The 25861-nt window shown below is 36.7% G+C and overlaps 1 long non-coding RNA gene across 2 annotated transcripts; it reads left to right on the top strand.

The window, feature by feature from the left end:
• The first annotated feature begins 1 nt into the window (after position 1).
• Positions 2 to 17597, top strand: LOC112949064. Of its 2 annotated transcripts, XR_003249751.1 has the most exons (5): positions 2 to 61; positions 670 to 772; positions 12955 to 13053; positions 16691 to 16924; positions 17022 to 17597. It is a non-coding gene; the product is annotated as an uncharacterized LOC112949064 (long non-coding RNA). The 2 variants fall into 2 exon arrangements; XR_003249752.1 differs by lacking the exon at positions 16691 to 16924.
• Positions 17598 to 25861: the final 8264 nt, after the last annotated feature.

Consider the following 25861-nt stretch of genomic DNA (forward strand, 5'->3'; position numbering starts at 1 on the left):
ATATCCTTATTAAGATCCAGTTTTCTATTTTCTTCTAGGAATGTTTTGTTCATCATCAATGGTATGGTATTTTCTGTTATTGTTCCATTACGAGCTGTTAAAAATAAATAAGACTTGTAAAAAAAAGTATTTGTTGCTTATGGGTACCTTAATATGTGGAAAACAATTATGAAAACTTTATCCTGTTTGGATCTATCACAAAATTTAGAGAATTTAAGTAATAATAAAAAAGATTTAGATAATATTAAAAAACTGGGGTATTAAATGCTCAGTATCAAATAGCTAAAGGGACTACTTTACATTATTATACTGCATAATGTTTAATCCAAGTTATAGTTCCTATATCAATTGTAATTAATTTTTATTGTATATAGTTGTTTTTTTCTGGTCCTGGTTGTCATCACTGTTGTCTTCCTGCACTCTCTTTGAGGCAGTGTTGGATGACTATTTTGAGATCATTGTGGAATAAAGGATTAAGCTGAGTTATTATGTAGTATGAACTACCCAGTTCATAGAACTATTTAGGGTATATAGAAACAGTGACTAAAATACTACCCAAAAAGAAAATATTCATCCAAGAAGCAGTCTTTTGTGTTTTGCTGTGCTTGCTTTCCAAAACTGTGTGATGTTAGTTGTAGCCTCATGACATACTTTGTTTCGTTCTTGCAGTTTCTCACCCAGAGAGGGTTAATATGTGGCTGAAGCAGAAGAACCAACTCATTAAATTAAGTTCTGAATAACAAGGTCTCAAGAAAGTGAAGGCACATGAAAGGTAAGCAGCATATGTGCATAACATCCATGAAGAGAATAGAGTCTACATAATGTTTTTCAGTGTTTGATGGGACTGTAGACTAACTACAGCTGGATTCTGTAAAAGTGTATAAGAGGTGCACAAAATGAGAAGGAGAATTAATTTTATCTTCAGATTCCACTTGTCTGCTAATTGGTAATTGTGTTTTCTCCAGCCTCGTTGTGATTTATTCTTATACAGCCTAACTATTGAATTTGAAATGAAGACTCTTTAAAGATTATCTTAAATTCATTCTGTGCACTGTGTTCTTGCAAATGTGTTTAAAAAAAAAAAAGAGCAAGATGGGCTCTCTCTTTTAATTTTTTTTATGACTTCCTAACAAATTATTATTGCCTCCTCTCCATTCCTTTCCTCCACCCCCTCCTAAGTAACAGTTTTTTAAAAAACTTACTTCTTATGTATCAAATGGGTCAGGTTCTTAAAATCTGCTACTTTCTCTTGACAATCTCTGAGGAAGTGGAATTTACCAAGAACTACTGACACTGTTAACAGACCTGACCCAAGAATCTAGGAATAATAGTAAAAGAATTCAGGGGGTACCTGCCTGTTCTCATAAAAGGCTTGTTCTGTACTGTTGTGTGGGGNTTTTTTTTTTTTTTTTTGGTTTGTTTTTGTTTAGCACCCTCTTGGAAGGGTATGATGGTTATGGAATCAACCACTACCTGGAGTACAGCTTGTGGTTTGCTAGTAGCTCTGCTGCAAGGCACAAACTGTCTCTCTGAGATGCCCTTTCTACTCAAAGAAAAGCAAAACGGTTAGAGTAGATTGGTGGTTTTTGTTATCCTCTGTTTTATTTTTATTTCTTTTTCTCTCCTGTTTGTTGTCCATAAGTAGCTTRCAGGTATGTTGTGATGGAGGATACRGGTGTTTTACTTTGCTAGTTTTTATTTTTTATATTGCTACTATTTTTTATTTTACTACTTATTTTTATTTTGCTACTTGTAAAGAATATTTTCTTTATCTGACATTCGCTGTTCAACAATTTCACCATTATTCCAGTGCAAAATGCTTTGGGGAAGCCGCTAACTTTAGTTGCTCAGTTTTAGAGGTTTCCTATTCATTAAACTATTGAAGAGATAATCAATTTACTAGTTGTAGTTACTTCTTTTGAAGTGATTATGTACAAGTCAGTGACTAAGACGCAATTTGCTGATTATGATAAATTGATATAGTCCCAGGGTTCATTAAATATCTCTTTTTGAAAAGGGAAGGGGAAAAAAGGCACTATGTCTATGATAAGTCATTCATATTAGTCACATGGAATAAGAACACCTTCAAAATAGTTTTATCTTAGTTGTGTATTTTATTTCAGGAGTTAAATAGCTACTGTTAAGGTAAGGAAAATGTTAGTTACAGAGCTAAGAGGGGTTTTATTATAAATAATAAAGCTAATAAAAATGGAGTTTTACTCTCTATTAATGTTAGTATGGGCATAAAAATCAGATCAGTTGATTCTAATGGTATCTAATACTTCCTTTTGACTTTAAAAGATCATTCTCCAGATGACATTAACTGGAGCAGCCTTGGCTTATGTTCTTCCCATATTGCCAAAAAGGTGTACAGTGATCACAGAAGTCCAAAGAATCTATTCCTTAAAATGAACACATTTTGGTAACCCCTCAGTGGAACTTAGGCTATGTCTATATTCCAGTTCCAGTGTCCTGGCCCCARTATGGGCATTTACCATTTTCATGATTTCTTCAGGGGTTTTCCGGTAGCGTGTAGGTGCTGGCCCTACAACTTGGTATCTGTTGGCTTGGAAAGCACTCGAAGCTTGGCAGTTCTGTGATGGTGAGTGGTGTTTGTGGCAAAGTTCCTGGTAGGACAGYCCCATGTAGCATTTAGTTGTTGGTAGCTGAGATTTGTAGCATGCTTTTAGGATTACAACTCTGAGGCGGTGTTCAGACTAAATGGTGCCTGAGCGTGCAGTGRGGCTGTATGCGTTCCCTGTGTGAGAGCACTCTGCGGTGTTGGAGAAATGAACTACGTTTGTGGTTCAATGTGTTTTTTTAGGTGCCTTGCTGTGCCTAAATTTTGGAAGCAGGAAATCATTCCCTCCCTCTCTTGTTCTTCAGTTTAACTCCAAGCATGTGCTTCTGTTGCATATGCCTCCTTTGCTCTGTGTCTTTGATCCATTTATATTTGCTCCATTAAAGTTATCTTTAGATTTGTTTGTTTGTCCCTGGCTCAGACATCAGTCAGCAGCTTTGCCTTTGATGGCTCTGGAGCTGTCTGGCATCTGTCTGTGAAAATACAGCAGTGTTTCCACAGGGAGGCACCAGTCTTCTGATTTGCTTCTCTGAATTGTACAGCCCCTTGCTGGGCAAGGCTACAGAGGACATACCATAATCTCTGGCTACAGTGCTGAGTTTATGCAAAGCCGCAGTCTCCTATGTTTTAGGAATTCTGGACTTCATTGCTTTTCTCAGAAGGATGCATCCCAATTTCATTAGATTCTTCCTCTGAGTTTCTTGACAGGTGGGGTCTTATTATGTGAATGGCTGAGATGTAATGAATTCTAACAAGTATTTCTTGCTATTTTGTCACAACTGCTTCCAGTAAATGTTGTCCACTGATTCCAAGGCAACAAATAATCYAGAGAAGGACAAATAATTTTAATAAACTTTTTTTTTTTTTTTTCAAAACAGACAGTCATCTTAGCTGTTTACTAGTGCAGTTACACAGACATAATCCACGCATGTATCTAAAAAGAGCACCAAGGTTGGAAACAAACAAAAAGAAAAACCCACTGAATTTCTTAGAGKCTTTTTAATAGAGTAATTGTATCTCAGCAACATCTTTGTATTCACGGTTCAGACCATCTTTGTRTTCATGCTGTATACAATTTCACCTACTTAAAATCATGATCAGAGCATTAAAAAGACCAGTGTACCTCAGCGTAACCACATACCATGGCACATTTCATTTTTAAAAACCATCTGTGTTTTTTTATGATATGTAGGTAAGTATTTTAAATAGTCAAGAAAGCTTTAAATATGTTTTGCAATTTTATGCTGCTCTTTCTACTGCAGGGRAAAAAAAAGGATATAATCAGCTTTGAAGAATAAAATGATATTTTCTTGGTGGATTTCAAGAGCAGATAATTTCTCCTTTACAATTCTACGCTTCAGGCAGAATTCAGTAAAATATATACAGCTTTTGTGGTCTTGTGAGAATCTGCAGTGCAGGAACTGGGTATATCTTTATTGAACCTGTAAGTGAGAAATTTATCGAGTAGCAGACACGAGGTTTTGTCTCCAYTTTAGAGCAGTGTTGCAGTTTTATTCTAGTACCATCCAATTGTAATGTTCTGTTAAGACTGCTCAGAYGTTTGTACTATATCCCTTCTATTCAGAAGTTTTGTTACTAAGTCAAACATCGATGAAGTTTGTGCTAAAATTGATGTTAAAAATCTCTACTCATGAGCAAATGCTGATGTATTATGAAAATGAGAGGTTATTCATCTTTGTCCCTGTTCTTCTAATTTTAACCTTTTAATTCATCCATCAATTTATATACACCTTGATTTTGTGTCTTCATGAATTAGTCTATGTCACTTGCCCTTTGTCTCCAACAATTAAGGTACCACTTGAAATTTTCTCCCTCTTCTCTCGTAATAAAACCAATTGCTGGAGGGTGTTCTCTAGCAATCTGAAGTTAAAACTGTTGCCAGTGGAAGCACAGTTCTATCTGCTGGTATTTCTAGGTCTAAAACAATTTTTTTTTTCTGTAAGCAAAATTCTTTCTTTCATTCTGGTATACAAAATAGCTTGGAATGTGTCAGGAAAATGCTCTAAAATACTCTGAGATATCCCCCGTGTTCCTTTGGGTATATTTGCAGTTTGGAATAAAAATATATTGCACTATAAAAACATCTTTACTTTTAAGAAAATTATTTTCTTGAAATGTATTTGCAAAGGAAATAAGCTACATAATGATGTTTTTCTGAGTTTTCTGACTTTAGGAATGGCTTGTAAGAGCGTATGACCAGAATTAGGGAAAGGGATAAAGAAAGAGGTGGCACATCAATCAAGATATGTATAGCTTTAAATGGAGTATTTCTGTAATATTTTCATTTGATTTTTAATTTTTAAGAATTTTTATTTTTTTAAGYCATGTCTTGCTCAGTTAAAAATTGCTAGCTTAATACACATTTAGCAGGAACAGTAGCTTATTAGAAGGGAACATTAAAAGCTGTTGCTAGTTATCTCAAAATGTCAAAATACACATGTAATGAAAGATGCCCATGTACTGTAGTGGGAGCTGACTTTAAGATTAGGCCTCCTGGAAGGAATATTGAGATAGAAGAAATGTAGAGTGCCAGTGAAAATGAATGGTTAAGTAAAGATACTCTGTAATGATATAAAGATGATCTGTCTTATGCTTGGCTAGTGTTATGGTGCAGTTACTGGAAGTCATCCTTAAATACAAAACAGTTCCAGATGAAGTTGGCTATGATTTCTCTACTAAAACAATTTTCCTGAACCACTAAGAAGTAAAAATACACAAAGAACACAGTCTCTTAAGAAAGATGAAAGCACAGCAGATCTCGTATAGAGCTTATCAGAGAGAGAGAGAGAGAGAGAGTAGTGTGTCGTATCTAAGCATTTTAAATTTACAATACTAGATAACATGACAGCAGTGGGGATGAGTCCATGTGCTCTTCATATTCCAGGAGAGGATTAAAGCTAAGTGTTTTAAAAATACAATTTGTTATCAATGCTTTATGAGCCATGTTTCATTAGCTAAAAGTCAGCTTATAGAGTCTGTGGTGGTGTTTTGGGGTTTTTTTTTTTTGTTTTTTTTTTTAAAGACTGACATATGTATCACTGCATCAATGTGGCACAGCATATTGCTTCACTGTTTCATCATATTTGCTATTTTGAAGTGATCAATATATTAATATGCAGAACACTTTTTCCATAGGGAAGGGATGGGCCCAACTTTTAGTGTGATAATTTCTTCAATACTGAGCAATAATTACTAATTAGTATATCCCAATTATTACCTTGGTGGAAGAGAGCTAAAAGCCATTCATGGTTCACACTAATTAGTTTGTAATTTATTAATTTAATTCTTGAGACCTGAGAAATATGTCAAAAATGGTCTTCAAATAAGTAACTGTAAGCAAGATATTCTAGTGTTTTTTGGTGCCTTGCCTGATGGTTCTTTATTTGGCTGTTCTGGGGGTCATTTACTTTTTCGGTGGTGGTTGGCTTTTTGTTGTTGCTTTTTGTTGTTTTCCTTTTTTGTTTTGTTGTTTCTAGACTTCTATCTGTTCAAAATGCATGATCAAAAGTGCTTAACATACATTATTAAAGCCTCTACCAAACTTAGTTATTTATAATAAAAATTCTTGGCATAAATTAATGATGATAGAATAGGTGATTATTGTAGTATATGGGGAGAAGAGGAAAAAAGATTTGTGGTATTTTCATGTTACAAATCTGCTCTTTGTCTCCTGCATCAATGTTTGATCTAGTGTCTTTTTTTGCCAAGGTAAGACTTTATTCATAGTATCTGAATTAGGTGAATTCAGGATATATTTGCCATGGTAGCTGAGACGAGTAACAAGCTTTTTTCTTAGGCTAGTGGGAAACCTTGGTAGGTGAATAACTGCCAAGCAGAAATTTCAATAGGAAATGGTCCGTTTTACTGTTTCTATCCCTGATCAGCTCACATAACTCAAAATGTCATCTTTTCTTTAAATGCAACTCAAATGTATATAAAATTCTGCATGATGTTGACACCTATGACATACACCTAAATATATATTGTGTGTCTAATTATGTTTCTAATAAATCAGGTATCTCCTATAAGATATAGAAAGCTTATTGTCATGCAAACAGTCTTTTGCTCGTCTTGAAGCAGATGGATCCCTTCTTGGTAAAATTGCCACACTCTGCAAATGACAGAGCCCTCACGTGTCCACATGTTCTGTTGTTCCCAAAGGAGAAAGACAAACACATTCTCCTGCTGCTGATACTGTCACTACTTCTCTTCCTTTTTTTTAAAATTCCAACCTGTGCAGTATTTCCATTTTTTCCCAGAAACTTTCTTCAGTTCATTTGTCTTTATCTCCATAAGCAGCTAACTAAGGTGAGCATGAAAAAGAAGACAATGTTTGGGGTATAGTTTTTTCTTGCTTTTAATATGAAATCCTGCTTGGGCTGCTTATTTTCTTTTTTGCATAAAATGTAGTAGCGGACATGTTCCAATCAGGAGTATAGGAACTGCTCTTGGATATCCTTCCTTAAAAATGATGAGTTTAGGGGTGAGTGTAAGATAGTAAAATTGAATAGGATTTAGAAAGCTTTAAGAATTGGGTTTACTGTAGTGATTCAATAAAATGCTGAGAGGCAGCACCTCAAAAATATTRTCAGGAGATATTCTCTTATCTGTGTATGGACAAGAAATAGCAGTCTTAGTATGTAGGGAGAAGGTTTAGGTAGTACGGTAACCTTGCAGTATTTTAGGGAAGGTCTCACGAAATGCCTGTCTGGGGTGTTGTAGGTTTTGGCCTCATCTTGCCTTAGAGGAGTAAGATGAACTGCACAGTCTCACTGGATGCATTTCAGCCCAACACATCTTTAATGTTCACCCCTATAGGTCCTTCCCTGGACCTGTAAGAGTTAGGACCCTGAAATGCCAAGGAAGGGGTTGCCCTCTAAAACTTGCAAGACTGTCTAATTCATTGGAAAAGAGTTTGGAAGGCTTCCAGTTCTTTACTTTCACCCTCACTATGGGTGCTGTTTATTTGGGCAAGTCATTAGTAATGTGATTGTGTGTCCTTCCTCAGCCTTGGTTCCTCTTTCAGCACAGAGTTTCCAATTCTTTTTCTGAGTGATGCCTAAACAGAAACCTGAGAGACTTATCTCAGTCAGAATTAGTGGAGGACACCACAGGGGAAAAAGCGTCCTGTTTCTCTCTGGATGTTAGCTGGCGGCCAGTTCATTACCTTAGTGTTGCTTGGGATGTTYGTATTCAGAATGTGGGTTTGTCGAATTTGGTTGTCTTTCACAGAGAAATATTTTAGTATGTTTGGAAAATGTAGGTAGAATACAGGCTGCATACGAGTAAGCAAGCAGGAACTTTTCCTTTGACTATTTTGTGGCTTCTTTTTTTGGTTKAGCCTTTCAGTCTTCTGAAAGGAAGTGAACCTTAGGTCAACACAAGTTCTGTAAACCATGAGTAGGTTCTGTAGACCTGTAGTAGGTCTATGATACARTCATAGGCAGGTTTGAAACACTTTTGAAAGCACCTCTGAAGGTGGTACAGTTTTATTTTTGTGAGGACAGAAGAAGGCATTTCCAGTTTATGAACTTTTGATCAGCATCACAGTGTTTTTATTTATTATCATAGTTATTTTACTATATTAATCTCCAGTGATTGTTTTATGTGATAAGAAAGTAAATTGAATGGTTCATTGTAGTCTTTTTTGCAGGGGAAGAGTGCAAGCATGTTCAGATAGAACAAGCCTGTTAAGAACTACATTGTGTAAACTGTTGTCATTATGATGATGAAGGGCAACTGAACAACTCCAGAAGTGATTAAGCACTAATCTGACGTAGAGTTTTACTAGTTTTTCTCAAAGAGTACACTTTTTTTAAACCTAGGCTTCTTTTTATTTTTTTTTCTTATAATTTATTTTCTGTTCCCTTCCTGGTGAGTATTTGTGGAGGCTAGGGAGATTACACAGCAGCTAATACTGAAAAGTGTTGCTATATATCTAATTGTAGCAACTGATTTCAATATMATGGGAAGGAAGTGTCTTAAGCAGGTTCTATTCAAACTGCACCTGGCATAAAATCAGTGCTGTTATTAAGTATACTCTCTTGATTTCAGGCCATTTGTAAGAAGTCTGTAAAGAATGGTTTCACTATACAAGGGTGCGTGTGTCTGTGCGCCCGTATATATATGTATATAACAAACCATCASTGTGCAAAAAGTGTAGTAGTACAAGAGGTGGTGGAAGGGCCCATAAAAATTTGAGTATTCAAGAGTGATCCTTGTTAAACATCTTAGACAAATTACAGAGAAGAAATTAAAGCTGCACCGAACCCATACTGACTGTGTCAGGTGCAGCAAGGGAAGATCTCATCTGATGAGATGAAAGATCAATTTTAATACCTGGTTTCTTTTTTTTGAAACTTAGGAAATGGTCAAATAACACAGGATGTTGTTTTTCTTCCCTCACAGGTACTGTTTTCATTTTTATGGTGCTCTTGGTGTGGTTGATGCTTTACAAATAAATAAGGGAACATAAAGGAACTGCAGAGACAGTGCACATTAACAGCTAAAAAAACATACCAACCAGTATGAAAATCATGTTCTTCATTTCACTTTCTGTGTAAAGGCAGTGCATGTCCCAGAACATCACGGCATTGTATTCTGAGACTCACTCTACACATCATAATTACAAAAGATAATTATTTTAGACTTAGACAAAGATAATAGAATATGGGTATTTTTATAGTCCTTTCTTTCCAGTCATGTTGATAATTATTAAATTCCTGAGAAACAATTTCATCAGTGAGCTGAAGCTCCCCAAGGGATATTTCTCCAGAGCTATGTCAAGGAATAATAAGGCTGAAGACTGAGTCTCTTGCATTTATTTTTATAGTTTTGGTAATAGTGCTAGTCCGGAATACACAAGGTTTGAACTGGTATAACTGAGGTGAATATATTCTCTCTAATTGTTCGTCTCTTCCTCCTCTTTTCATGCTTTTCACCATCTGCTTTGCCATTGTTTGTTACTTCCCCTTCCTTTTTTACTAGATATTCTGCCTCTGGCTCAGTCATTTATCGAATGGTATGAAAATGTGGACTTGAAGGCTATCATTATCTCTTTTCTTAGAAAATATATATGTACACACACACACATTTTATATAGTCTTTATACCAAAATGCTACTCTAGTAATAATAACAATACTCCTTTCTCATTGCAGATGAGATGATAGTTCAATGATAGTTTGTCTAAAGCCATTAGTGTTCTACATTGCCTTGGCATTATCATAGACTTGGATTATGTGAAGTGTCTYTTCTCATCTATTTTCTCTAATCATGGACTCAATTTTTTTTATGAAGTAGGAATTTTTTGAGCTTTTTTCTTTGACTTAGTACCTTTACATTTTATCTTCTTCACATACGGCTAATAATAACTATGGTTATGTTGAGGGCAGAAAATTGTGACTTTTTTTTGTCGAAAAGAAAAGATGCCAATGTTTACTGAAAAGGAGAAAACAGACAACTTGGTAGTCAAATGATCGGAATCCTAATATTGTTTACCTCAAATGTGCTTTGTGACTGAGTAACCGTTAGAGTGATTTTGCTCCTTTGTGTTTGAACTTCAGCACAATTGCCATTTTGTATGTGAGGCTCTGTTGATACTTGGAGCTTGAATCATACCTGAACTATCTGACTTCTCTGTGTTGAGAGCCTTGGTTGAGTCATGCTGTGATGACATTAAAGATCATTGCAATAGTAACACAGCCCTCATGATGCAGACTATTGCTGGACTTGACTTTCTTTGAGGAAAAATGGTTYGAAGGACTCAACTCTCAGCTGACTCTGCTCTCGGCCGCTTCATAATAAAAACAAAGCGCTTATTACACTGTATGCTTTGGAAGAGGAATTTATGCTGGCGTTGTTAGTCCAGAATCTTCTGGAGAAGTTAAATAATTAAATGCATAGTGTATGAGAAAACTGGCACCCACATCTCTGTCTGCTTCATAATTCACCCAGAAACTTCAAGGCTATCAGTTGATTATGTTATGTTGCTAATAAAAGGCACAAATAAASCATAGAACCTCTTCAGATGTCAAAGATATTTTGAGAACTGTTTGTTGACATATGAAAACAGAACTAAGAAAAAAGATAATTTASATGTCTTGGTCTTACCAAGTTTTCTGGACTTGAAAGACATATCTATGTATGCAAATAATGGCTTCACCACCACTTGGAGGGACTAGGAAACTTAATATTGGTTTATTATATCTGATCAAACAACATTACTGAGGATAACTTCTAATGGTCATTTTGTTTCGTACACGTGCAGTGGCTAACTGTAGAAAAGATTTTGCAGAAATGTTTTGCAAGGAACACAATTAAAAGTAGACAGGTGTAGGAAATACAAATTATTTCACAATACATATACTTTTTATACAGCAAGCTAAACAGCTAGTATATGTTCAACTAGCTTATCTTTGTTATTATAAGGGCATGTAAATGCAATCTTTCTTAACTAAGACAGGCATTAGTTTTCAGATGAGGTCTATATTTCTGTGGGCATAAGTAAAGGATTCTATCCACATGTTATGTTTAAAAAAAAAAAAAAAAAATCCCAAGTTGGATCTTTCTTGACCAATTTACAAAATCGGTTTTCCAGCATAAAATTTGTCAAGCTAGATCAGAAGCATGATTTTCTTCTGGATAAAAGGAGACCTGCAGTAATTCATGCATTTTTAAAATTTTCTAAATTTTAGAGAACATAAATATACTAGAATGCAGAGGAGCCTAGTTTTCTCATATAAATAGTCATCAATGAGTCAGAGTGATATTTGAATAAAGTATGACTGATTAGCATTACATTTATGGTTATTAAAYATTTTTCATTTCAACATTAAACATTAGAATTAAGTAATTTTGTTCTGWTTGTTTTATGTTAAATTATGGTATTCTTTGTGTAGTGAACATTATTGTGTTAGTCTTAGAGAAAAGCAAAAAATATGATGTCTATATATGTATCTTTCTTTGAAGAGAAAAAAAATCCTGATGAATATCAAGGAAATACCTGGTAAATTACAGTTCTGAGTAAGCATATGATCTTTCACCTTTGAAATAAGATACAAAACACAAGTGAGAAAATACAATCRTTAACTTAACCTTCATCCTGTTGGTGTTTGCAGTGGTCTTTGGCATTTTACTCCAAATGTTTTCCTTGCCAAGTTACGATAACAACAGAAGAGAGCAAATTTAGGCTTGGAAGTGATATAATTAGCTCGAGTGTATTTAACAGTGAAATGATTTTGTGGGCTTAGATTCTCACACCTTGTGTGTGTTGATTGTGTGTGGAGGGGGGGTGATAGTGGCTTTTTGCTTGTGTTTTTTTTGTAATTTTTTTTTAAAATATACTTGACATTCAATGACTGGTTAAGGTTGGGAAAGTAATGGAATTTCTCTCCACTCCCCATTGATAAAACCATAAGATAACAAAGCGGAGGCTGTAGAGGCCTGTCAGATCATGTTGTCCATTTCTCTGTTCATTCAACTTKCCTCTTTGTTGTGTATTTTTAGCACTCTGCAAAGGCCAATTTTCAATGTCTCACCAAGCTCTACCAGAAAAAAATTGCAGACTCTAATAGATATAATCATTTGTATGGCTGTGAAGCATGCCAACAAGGGCCAGATTCTGGCCTCTTTCCAGCTTTGCAGTCAATTTGTTGCTTTGAAATATTTTTATCCATGTTCACGAGAGCAGAGTCAGAATGATTCAAATGCATCATACTTTTAAATAAGTTAAATTGCATGGGCTGATGTATTTATTACAGTAGTTGCTTTAAGTGCTGAGTTCTTAAATACTTTATAGCGGGGTCAAGTAATTTGTTCACTTTTTGTTTGCTGCCTCCTATGAGGAATACTGATTAAAAAAAGGGGGGGGGGAGGTTGTAATTTTATTGATTGTATGCTAGAGAAGATCCTGTAAGGATTAACAGCTCCSTTTAAGTCAAAAGTGAGGATGTGTTTTTCCTCATTTTGAGTAGCTCAGATCAGTAAGTGTTGTCATCAGTGCCATCATTATCATTATTATTTCACAGTAAAGATCATACTGAACAGCTTAAAAAGGTCAACATCTTCGTTTCCTCTGCATTGAGACTCCAACTGCCTCAATAATTTGCCTTCAAAATAAAGTGGGTGTCAATTTAAAACCTCTATTCTCTGTAGATTATTCTGTATAAACATTAATCCTTACRTTTCAGAAGGAAAAATAGTTTGTGTGATGCCTTGATGGGAGTTTTAAATGAATGAACATCGTAAAAGGCTTTTACATTGCTAGTATCTTGAATAACAAGCCAGAGCTGATATCAATGCATAGACATCAGTCTGAGAGACTCAAGCAGTCTTTTTACATTTGGATTTTCAGGGCAGCCAGCAAGGAGGTGACCCCCACCTGCTCTGACCTCTGAGGCTTGCATGAGCATCCTCCCAACAACRAATATTCTAGTGAGGTGTTTATGGTGTGGTAAGTCTTGGCTTTGATATTACACAGAAAACAGGATTGTTTATTGTTTAGCACATGATATTCACCACACTAGTTAATGTGGCGTCTTGACCCTTCTGCAGTCTATTCTTTCTTTCTGACTTAATTATTTCAACTACAAAAATAGTCAAGACCTGTAACAAAAGCAGAGAAATTGTCCAAATGCTGCAGTACTGTAAAATATAGATTTAGATGGAGAAATTAGTACTTTTGACAACTGATTATTTCTTATTTTTGAAGATGGAGCCTTTAAAAGGCCAATGGAAGAATTAAAATGCGCTAGGACCTTTTCTTTCTATTCGCTTTTTTTTCCTATCCACGTGCCATGTCTGTTAAGGCTGTAGAACTCATTTCACAGCAGGATAAAGGACAGAGAGTGTTGTGAGTTATTTGAATTATTGCAGTAAAGTAGCTCAAGATGAATAGAGTATTTGTGGCAGGTTGAAGTAAGAGATTGCTGTGATTTTCRCCTTAGCAGCACTTCACTGATTGTTTCAGTGAAACTGAGATGGTCTATCTGTAAACTTTCTGCTAGTGGAAGTTATCAATTCAATATTAAGCCATAGGCTGGCATAAACATATCAAACTATAAAAAAAGTTGCAACAAAAAGGTCTATAAAATGATATTTGAGGTAAATTGAGTTGCATAAATACAAGACTGAGTTCAATGGTGAGTAGATGCTGTAGCTGAGATGACATTTGATTTCAGTTTCCAAAAGCCTTCCTACAGATTCTCTAGCAAGTATAAGGAATGTGTGTTTGCTTATGATATGCTTCAGAAACTGTCAGTTTCAAGTTAGGAATATTGATGTTGGAAAAAGGCCCTTTTAGAGAATATTCCAGTAGCCCTTTTGCAATGATGAGCCTTCTTGAACTAACTGTGACTTCTCCACCTGTTGGATACACAAGTTTAGCGAAGAGTTTAAGTTGTAGCCTGGTAAGTCTACATGTCATAATTTTAAGCTGTTTTCCTTTAATGATTAAAATTCAGGGAGACTGTGTAGTTTGTGTGATATGTATATAATCATATATATTAATATTTCTCATGGTCCTTTTTCTTCCATTCCAGTTATTGTTTATAAAAGTTGAATACACAGTGTTGATATCTCTGGCACATTTAGAATGCRCTGCATACATATTATTCTGCAGATTTCAACCTTGCAATTTCTTAAAAAAAACACAAATGGTAAAATGAAGAGGGGGGAAAAAAAGACTTAAGTAATAGAGCTTTTCATATAAATGTAAGATATAAGTGAAAGACTGTACTATTTCCTTTGTTCTCTGCTGCTTAAATTGTGCATACATATCTGTACGGTATATGTGTGCACGCACATGGGACGCACTCACTCGTATACKTACATGCATGCAATTTCATGTTTAAGCTGAAGTTTCCAAATGCTGGTGTCCACATTTAATACATGCCATTTTGTAMCCAAGGGCTGGATCCTCGGAGGTATTAAAATCAGTTTAAATTTCAAAGGCACGTTTAGGGATCTGTGTCAAGGTGCCTTGAAATACTGAGACCTAAATGCCATCTGGTTCTATCAGAAGCTAATGTGCTAGACAAGTCAAGCAATTCTGAAAAATCAGGCCACACAGAGCTTCAATATGGAACATGCTGAGCAACTTCTGCCCTTCAGGGTCAAGCTTCATTTTAAAAATTTAAGTTAGAAATGTTGGACGTAATTAATTTTCTGCTACAATTAGTTTGAGGCCAAACAGCAGAATAGTTGCAGATGTAGACATTAGCTGGATCCTAGGAACATCCTTTCTTGGAAATGTAATATGCCTGAAGATTCTCCCACACTCTTTGTTCCTTATGAGAATTTAAATATTTAATGTGGGAGAAATAGAATTACTTTTTAAGTCTATGTACTGAATATAACCATCTAAGCTGCTCTTATTACATATTTCTTTGTTAAATTTGTTCTTCAGAAATCCTTTTGATGATTTATTTCCCATGTCAACAGTCATTACGGGGAACATTATTAAAACATTTGATGTTATGGTTAATTTTTTAGTGGGTTTTATTATTTGAAATTGCTACATTGTTGCTAAAAAGATCACCTTATTAGCCAAACTCCTAATGTAGTAAACCACATGGTATGATGTCTGCTGAGCTTGTGGTTTGTTTTTCAGTGATTTGTTTATGTTCCTCYTCATCCAGGGTCATGAATCATGAATGCTTCTCTCATTAGGCCTTTGCAGCCTAGTCCTGAAATCCCTTAGGTTTGTGGTGAAAAACTGTTGCAATGCTAAACCTTATATCACCTAGCCTACTGTCTCCTTTGGGAGATTTTGTTTATACCATGTATATCTTAAGCTAGTTGCTCTGTGACTTCTGGTCTCCACAACTTGTATATGTACACTCCTTAAGGAAGCTAAGAGGCAATAGAAATGATGCTTTGCTGTTGGCTTCCTATTCTTTCATTACATATATGTAACATGCATGAGCCCTTTCTGGTCTCCTACTAAAGATTTCTTGATGTGAATTTGAATTCAAAGAAGGTAATAGTTTTCAACTATGTGTAATACTTATCTGTAGCAGCTGGAAATGTATTTAGTGAGAATATTAATAACTTTAGTGCATTCATCTGCTCATCGGTACCTGTTTACCACAGCTTTCCTGTTTTGCACTATACAAATAATCCAGGCGCTTAGCAAAGTGTACCGTATGGCACTGTTTCTAGAAAAGCTTAAAAAAGGAAGAGAGCAGCAACACTGACAACAAAAAGAGCCCCAGTCCTTGCATAAGAACCAGCGTATGTTTTATTTTCTCTTTATGCTGCTTAATTAGTTTTGTCTTACCTTCCCTTTCTTGTTTGTGCTCGGTTCTGTCAGTGATACATTAGACACTTTTGTCTGCTACATGTAATCAAGACCACACTTGCTTGCTATAGGGAGTATTTCCCTGTTAATTGTTAAGTATTCCTAACTCGTACGAACAACTGAGCAGATTCCCATATTCTGACCAAACAAGCTGTGTTTGTGTGAGCTGCCGAGCACCTGCTCCGAACGCGTTCATCCCTACCATGCTCAGCCGGGCTGCAATAGCTGCACACATCAATTATTAGCATTTCTTATTGTTCCGGCAGAGCGTTAACTCCAGCTAGCCTGGATTAAAATATCAGTTTGTGGTGAGTACTGGCAAATTTGGTTCTATTAATAATGGTCATTARCTGTGTGGTCATGAGTGTGAATACTCAAGCTTTCTCATATTTTTTTTTGCCATGTGAGTGGCATTTGTTTTTGCACTAGAGTCATGTGAGGTGGTAGTACTGATATGCTACACTTTCTGTCTAATGTTTTTGTGCTCRTCTGTTGTATGACCTAGTTTAAAATGACAAGGAAAAATTACCAACAGGATGACAGTCTAACCATAGAGCTCCCAAAAAACCAAGTTGTTGCATCAGAGCAGGACACTCTGTCAAGTACCGTATTTGGCACATTTGTAGTATCCAAGTTACCTGCACGAAGATGACTACTATTCTCAAAAATAAATATTCTAAGAGCAACTGTGAAAAATCGGAGCATGGAAAGCTAACAATAGCTCAACAAGCTACAACTTGTGGCCCAGCTTTTCTTCCTCTGGCATTTTCCCTGCTCTTGCTTTCACTAGTTTATCAGCACTTTGCCTGGCTTTGGTGGACTCCAGACATTATACCAAGTATCCAGTGTTCATGGCGTCAGTGCAATTGCAAGTCATCAAGACATACTGCTGGAATAACGTGGCCCAGACTTCAAGATTCAAGCAAGCAGTGTTTTTATCCTAGCAAGAGCAGTTCAACTGTGGGTCAGATGCTGATGCTCTTAGGAGCAGGACAAGAAGGAACAGTAAAAGTATGAGAAAAAGGTCAAGTATGTTTTAACATACAAAGATGCTAGAAAAATACACCACTTCTTAGGGTGCTGTTTCTAATACTKATATTCTTCACTGCAATGTGTTTCAGATTCCATGAGTAGCAAGGAAAATGCTTCGGAGAAAACAGAAAAACTGAAATAAGGAATGCTTTGGAATTATAGCCCATTCRGTGGAGAAAGAAACCATATCTAGCTCTGGAACAGGATGGCCAKAAATGCTGATGCTGTGCTCATCCCAAGTGGTATGTTGGCACACAGAAGGAAAAGAGCAAGGAGAAGACAAACCCTCAAGAACTTAGCTTGGATGGACAACAGGGCCTGACTGACTTTTTCCCTGCATGTGTTGTTTACTGAATGTAAATGTTCAAAGCTGTTAAAAAGGAAGAGTAAACTTAGAATTTATACAAACTTGCATGCCATTCAGAATAAAAATGTAATTTGTTATTTCTCTCTGTTTAAGCAGAAAATTATGCTCTATRCAGAACTTGATTAACTTGGCAATTTTTAATCTTGTTTTCATTCTGAATAAAAATGTAAACAAAAACCACAGATCTACTTTTACAGATGATCAGATTGAAGCTACAGGAACTTTGTGTGAGTGTGTCATTTGACTTTATTACTTTTTATGTGTGTTTAATATGTAAGTTTTGATCTGTTAGGAAATTAAAATAGATTTGAAAAACAGATTTTTGTATATAGCTGCATCTATTTTTTTTTTTTTTAATCTTGGTAGATTTACCTTTTAAGGAACTCAGATGATAACAGTATCAGTTGCCACTCTTAGGTGTGTGTTTCTGGGAAATAGTTTGTTCTGTCCGGAATTATACTCTGCTCAGTATGACCTCCTGCCTCCTTGCTACAAGACTGCTGTGAACTACTGCGACTACCTTTTCCTCTTTTCTTTCCTTTGATGTTGTACTAAGACACTCACTATATTGTTGAGTAGAAGTTAAGGTATCATTCCTCTTTAAAAAAAACAAACAAACAAACAAACAAAAAAAAAAACCCAAAAAACCACCTTTTCTGCAACTTAGGGCCCTCGGCTTTCAGATAATTTTCATCTCTATTCCCAATATTCTGTAATTTCTTGCAGTGAACATATATGTTGGTGCTCTATTTTACTTTGAGTTCTGCGCTCGACAGTTTTCTGAACTTTAACATGTAATACTAAGATTCAAAAAAAAAAAAAAAAAATATCTTAATGGTACTGTCTTGCTCGCTTCTCTTTCCCTCACAACTTCTTTTTCTTAAGTGTTTCTGGGCCTTGTTCTCTAAGCTGTGATCTGGCATGGGTGCTTGGGGTAGGTTTCTAAGCACAGTGTTTAAAATGGAATAATCTCAGCCCCTATTTCTCTGTAACTATCAAGTAGTTATGCACTTCAGGTTTTTCCCAGACCTGTAATTGTTTTAAGAATTATTTTTGTTTTTCTGTCTCTCTAAGATTGTTCATATCTTTCTCCTTTTTCCTTTAACTTTCCTTTTCTGAGTGCTTTTCATTTTTTTCCCGTATGTTCACATGTAGCTTAGAACTATTGGCTCTCCTATGATGCTACGTGCTCTCCTATGATGCTATGATCCTGGAGCCCCCCSCTTCCCACTTATATGGCTCTTAAGTGAGAATATTCTTTTAACTTAACTATTTTGATGTGTGTATAGTAAASGTCACTTAATTTCTCTCCTTGTAATTTTGTTTTCTGAGGCCGAGTGGTCCTGCGTTAGATTGTTTTCCCTTGATTACTACTTTATTTTTCCATGAGATTTCTTTTGGCATTACAAAAAAAAATGAAAACTTTATAAATACTGAAACAATGGAAAGGTAGCAGCACTGAAGCAGCTGTCATAATATTCATAAGCCTTGAAAGTATCTTTTCTCCACTTTTAAACTATGAGCCTTCAAAGGCTGTCCTTATTTTACTGCTTTCTAGCAGCGTTTATGTTTTTCATGTTTTAGTCCTTTAGACTGGCAAACTAATGCTTTACTTGCTGTGTATTTATACATAAATATTGTTTTCTTAAACTGTATTATTATATACATATGACATGATATTTACAAAAGGATACATGTGCTAAAGGATGAAATAGCCTTCCCTGGTGTCCCTGCATCTTGCAAAGCAGAAGAGCTGAACTCGCTTTACAAACTCTTTGGAGTGTAACAGAATTCTAAGGAGAAGAATCATCTCTCTACATTAGTATCTGTATGAAGATGTACAGCAGACAACAAATGTCTGCACAAATAATCTTTCCTCTAATAGCTTGAATTGTTTGTAGTGTGGGGAAAAAAAAAAAGGAAAATTATAAATGTTCACTAATTCTTTAGTAGATGGCCAAATTACTATACATTCAGGTACAAAATGTAGAATGAGGAAAATGCAATCAACATAAATTAAGGGAAAAAAAAACATTTATGGTACAATGCATTCTTCCTAGAAAAAAATGAGAGGACTTTTTTCCCATCTCTGCTGATACAGCTCTGTGCATCTAGCTAGGAGGATTGCCACATAGTGGCAATATGTTTTGAATGAGAGCAATAATAGAAGCAACTGTTTTAGAATTGGTGAGCTCTTCCTGGTTTGCACTTGGGTATGGCAAAAACTGATTTGCCAGTTTTTGATATCGTGAGACGAAGCAAAATATCATATGCTTTGTGTCATATTTGGACTACCATATTCATTTTTGAACAGACCTTTTAAAAAGCTTGTTGATTCTGTTCAATGTCAGTGCGCATTTATATATTATAATATACATGCACAGTATGAAAAGAGAGATAAGGAAGGTTATGGATTTTTGTATTATGCTATAAATTTTAGCAGCAGCAATCCCATTTGCACATACTATTGAAATTAGAAAATTAGATTTTAACCTCTAATGTCTTTTTAAACATAGCCTGCACATAAGTAAACAGCTGTGCTTATTATGGATCCAGAAAGTAATAATAATAACAAAAAAAAAAATCTAATTTGAAGCTCATCCTTCCAAAGCTGCGTTCTTATCTGCCAGCAAAGTCAGCGGGARCCAGACCTCTCATTTTCCAGAACTGGGCYCTAAGAGACCAAAAGGTTTGTTCTTTAGCATGTTCAGTGCTATTTAATACCCGGAAAATGCAGATTGCCTGCTGTTAATCAGTAGTAATGACACACTGTAATATTTGCATCTTAAAGGGGTTTTTTTTTGTGTAAGTGATGGTCAGGAAATTTGATTCATGTTTGGTATATATGTATTACTGTGCAGCTAATGGGTGAAGGCTGAACCTATGGACTGTGCGGTAGAAAKAAGGAGCTGAGAAGGAGTATTAGCCATGAGGCAGCGCTGAGGCARAAGAGAACCAGTGGGGCTCTGTCTTTTATTAATGTTTTCACGCTTACCAAAGGCACAGCAAATGGGGAAGCTCAGGTTGCTGTTGTCTATCTTGGTAAATGCAACAATATCCACAAAAACAGCAGAAGTGCTGAGCCACTTTAGCCTGGGCAATGCCTGACAGAAGGGCTTTCCTCAGGCAATGCTCAGGACTTCAGTGAGGCTGAATGGAGCGCTGCACTTTGCAGACTCGCAGGATGCCATTTGGAGAGTACGTTTTCAACTCATGTTATTATAGAGCATTGAAAGGGAAACAGCATGGCTCCCATGTAGGAAGGGATTCCACCTGGACTATGAAAAGTATATTGCTTAACAACTAGCCCTTTGCTGTTCTTTTCAGTGATTTCTTTCTTGCAAGTGTATCCCCAAACAAGTCTGTCTGCAGTTCTGTGGCCATTTCAAAAGCAAACAAATGCAACATAAAGTTCCCAAAACCCAGACCTGCCTTATAACGGAATGCATTGCAATTCCTGCAGGTACCGGCTGCAAATCAAGACTACAGCACTGCAAATAACACTGCTCATCACAAATAAATAGGCAAGGTTTTTTTTCCAAAGCTCCAGTTACTCATGGCTAATGCGGTGTTTTCTTTTTTTGTGTTCATTCTGTGGTTGCGATTTTACAAGTATTAAACGTGAGTGACATATGCGAGTTAAGATCTTCTTTCACTTACAAATTATTTGTCTTTTATTTAGATTATAAAGTCTGCAATATTTGAACAAAATATAGGAAATATAATCCAAGAATGTTCAAAATATAAGAAAACRTATACACACATGTATTTCTGAATATCTGGCCGTGCGTTCTCCTTTATCTGAGGATTTCAGATTGCTTTCAAAATATTTATTCAGCTCCTTCTCCTGTTTGCTAGATAAGCATGACTTAGCAGCCAGAAAATATGGGTGGTAAACTGACTGCCAAAAGAAGGAACAACTTTTCCAAACCATACAGGAAAGCAAGGAAACCCATTGGGCCTGACTTTGAAGCACTTGTTTTGCTGCCAGACAGTGGTTATTTTTCTCGAGTTGGCTTGTAGAAAGCAGTTTGCTCAACTATTTGCTACGTAGAATTTTTYGCTRGAAAAGTTATTGTAAGGCAATAAAGGGCTATAAATAGTAACAGTGTAAAGGAATGCAGGGTTAGATCTACTGTGCATGAAGCACCCACATCCAACACTGCATTCTTCTAAAGCAGCTCTCCTACCCGAACCTTTATGAACATACCTGTCTTCTTTAGCACTCATTTGGCAAGATGCCTGACTATTTTTTGAAGTAAGCTCCTTGCAGGTGAGCSTGGCTTTTTATTCTGTGTAGCTAAAGCACAACCATCCACAATAATTGTCTGACTCTGCAACCAACCCTGGTCCTCCTTAAAATATATATATATATATATATGTATGTATGTATAATGTGTTCCTGCTATATTTCTGACTTGGAAATCTGTTATTTTCTGTATGCCTGGGGTGGTCACTGGGGTGGCACTAGTCACCTTTGCTATTTGAAATAAAGTAAGATTTATTGGTGTGAGAAGACACAMTGTGCGTACCACAGCGGAGTTACAGTGGATTAATCAGTTACTGCCTGTCAGCTGTGATGTAGTGTATGACACAGTGCGTCCTTTGCTGGCAGCAAATGGGAAGTAAAATGTATTAATATAAGCCTCTCTGAAAGGGATCTAACATTTTTAGAAATGAGCAGAAGAAGCAGGAATGTTTATTTTGTATGAAATCTAATTTTTCCTCTTGTACATTTTTGATGTTGCTGGATCATTTATACTCTTTTCTTTAGGAGATAAAGTTCTTGGGGATAGGTCCTTTTTTATTTGGGGGAATTTTTTGATTTCTCTCTCTCTNTTTTTTTTTTTTTTTTCTGGAATCTGATGCTCTGTATTTCTTTCCTTCCATTGTCATCTGTTTAATTTTAACATGCAAGACAGCTGCTCCAGCCCAGACATAAAATTAGTTTTGCTCAATGGGTTTCTTGTCACGCATGTGCAAAAAGCTTCATTTGCCTCCCATTTGAATTTCTGTTTTCCTCGGGTGGCTCATTTTGCTGCATCTGTGTTTATTCTGTAACCTGTGGATAAGGCATGTTTTCCTAGCAGGGAGCTGGCCGGGCTCGCGCTGATGAAGGCCACGTTTGCTGTTGTGGTGGTGCCTGCAATTCCGTCCCGCTTTGGCTGACGCTCTCACTGTCGGCGTTTCGCCACGATGCTCCGCACGGCTCTTCGGGGGGGCCCTTCAGGTGATGTCTTCTACCGGCTTATGGAAGCCGTCACAGATGCTTCCTCCTTTGTAACAAAAGTCTATTCTYGTCCAATATTGATTGAGACCTTCCCTGGTCTCAGTGTTAGGTGGTTTGCACCAAAAGGACTTTTGACAAGAAAGAGGTTGTGAGGTAATTGTCTAAGGTCATTTCCGAAGCAGTCCATGGTGTGAGTTTAATAACCATTTTGTGCAACGTTCAGCTCTCCGTATGTATTGACATTGTGCTTCTAGTTTCACTGTAGACACAAGCTATATATTTAACTTGTTCTTGCTGTTCTCGTAGAGAAAGTAGTGTTGCAATGTAATGTTTTCTTAACGCAGTGTAGGCTTTCGGAGGTATTCTTTCCTTCCCCGAGTGTCCCATGTTCAGGTTGGCATGGAGGTGCTGGGCCAGCTCCCCAAAGGGGCTCTGTTTATAGCACTGGGGGATAGTTAATACGTGGGGAAGTGTTTTGAGGGTCCTGGCAACGTGTAAGGTACATGCACTGCAGGCAGGGAGCTATGGATAACTGTTTGGCAGAGAGCTGGGAGAGGCTGGTGTGCTGGGAAAACAGGTGGAAAACATTATGGCACAAGGGCTCTCCTCGGGAAGGATGCAACGGTGCCTGAACATGCTGAGCTGTCAGCTGCAGGTTACGAGCATTTCCTGTAGTAACTAAAGGGATGGAAGCAAACACCTGGAAAGGATGGGAGAGTTTCTAAATAGATGTGAGAGGGGTTGTGGTTTGAGTATGTTCCCATAGAGTAGAGCATAGGGAATGTGGGGCAGGAATGTGTGTGAAAGGGAAGAGTTTGTAGCTTAGAGGCCTGAGAACTGCGAGCAGAGTGGGGACACGGGAATTCTGCTGTTGACTAAAGTGAGTTAGCTTTGAGTTACTCTTGTCTTAGTGTGGTATGTCCTGTGGGTTTTTTTTTTTTTTTTTTTTTTTTTTTTTTTTTTTTTTTTTTTTTTTTTTTTTTGAGTCTAGTCTATATCTGTTTCTCTTCACCCTAAACAGTTTTTTAGCAAATAATACCTGGAGTCCAGGTGTTTAAGAGTCCCTCCTGCGTGTTCAACTCAATGGATCTGCTTCTGGTCATGACAAAAGTAACTCCTACTTTCACATGTTCCCGCAGGCAGATACAGTCCCTGCCTTTTCCTCAGAAGGTGTAGCTGTCTTGGAAATTAATGGGAGTTTCATCCAAGCAAATACTACGAGATTGACTGTATGCCTTATAATGTGTTGCATTAGGTTGTGAACAAGTGTATGAACCTTTCCTGTCCTGATATCTATTTTCACAGTAACCCCCTATGAGGGGAAACTTAGTAAAAGGTGCAAACTTTTGGCTATGAGGTGTTGTGTGCTTTCTTTTCCAGGCAGGTTCTAGCTAACTGAGAAGCTGCTCTTCAGCAATCAACTTGCTGAAGGGAAAAATACCGCATTTGATAGAATGTTTTCTGCATAGGACAGAAAGATATGACTAATAAAATGAGTTTAAATTGTACTGTTTAAGATAAAATATTATTTTGTGTCATGTACACATTGATTTCTAAAAATCTTCACTCTTTAACATTGGCTTAGCAATAGCTAGCACATTTATTTCTGCTGCCAGTGCAACTTTTTGACCTGGGTAGCAGAGCTACAGACCCAAGTCCTGCTTGCATGAGGGTGCCTCGAGTCCAGCTTGGATAGGGTTTCTGGGAAAGACCTGCTCATTTATTTAACTGTTTTCTCCTAACTACAACTTGGGTTCACCAGCTTTTTGTATTTAGAGTGGAAGAGTGATAATATTCTATATTTGGTAGCTTGCAGTGAACATTCTGAGAGGCAGCAAAAAGCAAGCATCTGGGTAGCTTGCTACAGAAATAGAATTCTCCTGAAAATTGTTATGCTTTTTAAATACAAACATGAGCGATGATGGTCTCATGCTTCTCTTTTTTGTCCTGTGTGAAAGTCTTGCTCAGGCAAAGTCTGCTATGTGTCTATCAGAGCCTCTTTATTTGGGTTCAGAGAGCAGCTGTTTGTTGGTATTTTTGGCATCACAGTGTTACAGRTTTAATATCTTGATCTCATGGTAGGTTGACTTAGTTGCCTCTCTTTAGGTAAAGGTACTTGCCACTTTACTACAGGCTGCTGTCCCTTTGTCTCCTCCTTGCCTCCACTAATGTGGTTCTATGTAGAGTGCTTGTGTCTCAGTAACTACTCCTGCTATTATCACTCCTGAGCATGATAGATTTTGTGTGTGGGAAATGAAAAATGGCTTTTATTCATTACCCTCCCTGTAAAGTTTCTGATGCAGATGGTTGTGTACAAATCCTGTTCCTTTTGAGTCTTTAATTCATTTACAAAGAGCTTGATAATGGTACATGCTAAAGGAGCCCGTGTCAGTGCTGATGCATGGCTTTGGTTTAATGGACTATGTACGTGCATGCACAGACTCTATAAGCACACACAGATCACTTGGGAAGTTTGTGTAACAAGAGGAATTCATCTTGTTTATTGGCTTATGCATCTACATTTTGGCTTTACTCTTTAAGCACATATCCTGTTGCATACTATTTACCTCTAACAACCCAGATGATAGTTCTTAAACAATAATATCCATTTTAAAATGCCTCCTGTTTAAAATGCCTTGTACCAAATTGATTCCAGTCAATCTATAAAAAGGGCACTTATTTCAGACACTTCCGAACCTTTTCCATATACAAGGGCTGCCTCTCTCCCATTCTGCACTTGCCTGTGCAATGCAGAGATCTGCATAGCTAGGCTAACTCCAAAGAGCAGGGAAAAAAGAAAAAAAAAAGGTAATGCAGGCTTTCTTTTAGGTGCTGAAAATATACGGGAATTAAGTGGATTCTTCTGCATAGATCATTATATTTCCGACTATTTAAAATGTATGAGCATATAGGGCTCGTGTGCTGTGGCTGGTGTGTTCCTCTTGCCAACTACATCTACTGAAGACACAAATATCTGTGTTGGAAATGGATATAACAGGTAAAATAAATTTATCATGAAGTCGCTTTTATTTTATAATACCCTAGAGCTCGAGGACACTATTTTAGCTTTCTTTATGGTAGAGCATTATCTCTTAGGCAGCTTTGTTATGCAAAAGTTATATCAAATCCAACTACAGGGGTCTTTTGTAGTTGTCTTTACTGTCACTATGACTTTACTGTCAGAAACGAATTTTTGCTAAAGTCCTTGCCAAATAACAGGTCAGAAAAGTTGATCTATAGGCCCTAAGTCTGTTCCTTAGGGCTAAAGAAGTGCAGTAAACTGCAGGTGTTTGATATCTAGGTCTGAGTTGTGTTCCTTGTTGAAGGTGTAG

Source organism: Nothoprocta perdicaria, unplaced genomic scaffold (genome assembly GCF_003342845.1).
Source record: "Nothoprocta perdicaria isolate Ctin4 unplaced genomic scaffold, notPer1 scaffold_285, whole genome shotgun sequence".
NCBI lineage: Eukaryota > Metazoa > Chordata > Aves > Tinamiformes > Tinamidae > Nothoprocta > Nothoprocta perdicaria.